Source organism: Brassica oleracea, chromosome C8 (genome assembly GCF_000695525.1).
Source record: "Brassica oleracea var. oleracea cultivar TO1000 chromosome C8, BOL, whole genome shotgun sequence".
Taxonomy (NCBI): Eukaryota; Viridiplantae; Streptophyta; class Magnoliopsida; order Brassicales; family Brassicaceae; genus Brassica; species Brassica oleracea.
The window spans coordinates 4,392,549-4,393,283 of record NC_027755.1 but is presented as its reverse complement, the minus strand read 5'-3'; positions in this window follow the sequence as shown (position 1 = coordinate 4,393,283).

Below are 735 nucleotides of genomic sequence, written 5' to 3'. Positions count from 1 at the left end.
GGTTTTTCCTCAGCATTGTTGCCCCTGAAACGATCAGAACGGGAGCTCCTGTATCTGAAACCTCCGTCCTCACCTCTTTGATTGGTTCGGTAAGATTGATACCTATTACCCCTCTTCTCGGGGACCTTAACCCATCTTGATTCAGGCTCCTCATACATCTTCCCCTTTCCTTTTCCAGTGTGATCCCTATTATCTCTCCCCTGACCCTGCTGATCCATTGCACCATTGATCACCACACCCTTGTAGCTCCGAGCACGGTCGTCCTGTCTGCTTATCGGAAGTTCCCTGACGTCTTTCTTTTTCTGGAGACTCCTTGTGATCAAAGGACACTCGTCAAGACCATGAGATAAAGAGAAACAGTGGTCACAGAAACCGAAAAGTTTCTCATACTTCAAAGATATGAAGGCCTCATCTCCTTCATGGAATTCTCCCCCGACAAAATCCACTGTTGTGTCAAAACTCATCCCCTTTCCCACATCGATGACCACCTTGATCCTGCCATAGTCAAGATCAACTTCCTCTGTTTCTCCAAGAGCGTCACCGATGCTTTGAAAGGACGATGCATCCAAAAACTCCAGAGGAACGCCCAAAACCTTAATCCAGAACGGTATGGCTGATGGAAAGTTTTGTGGCATCTTTGGCTGCCAACGAGCCAGCGCAATCATCCAATAATCAAAGTGAAAAGGTTGCGGCTTGAGGACTGTCTCGATATCCTCCTCCTCAACAAAATCAAAC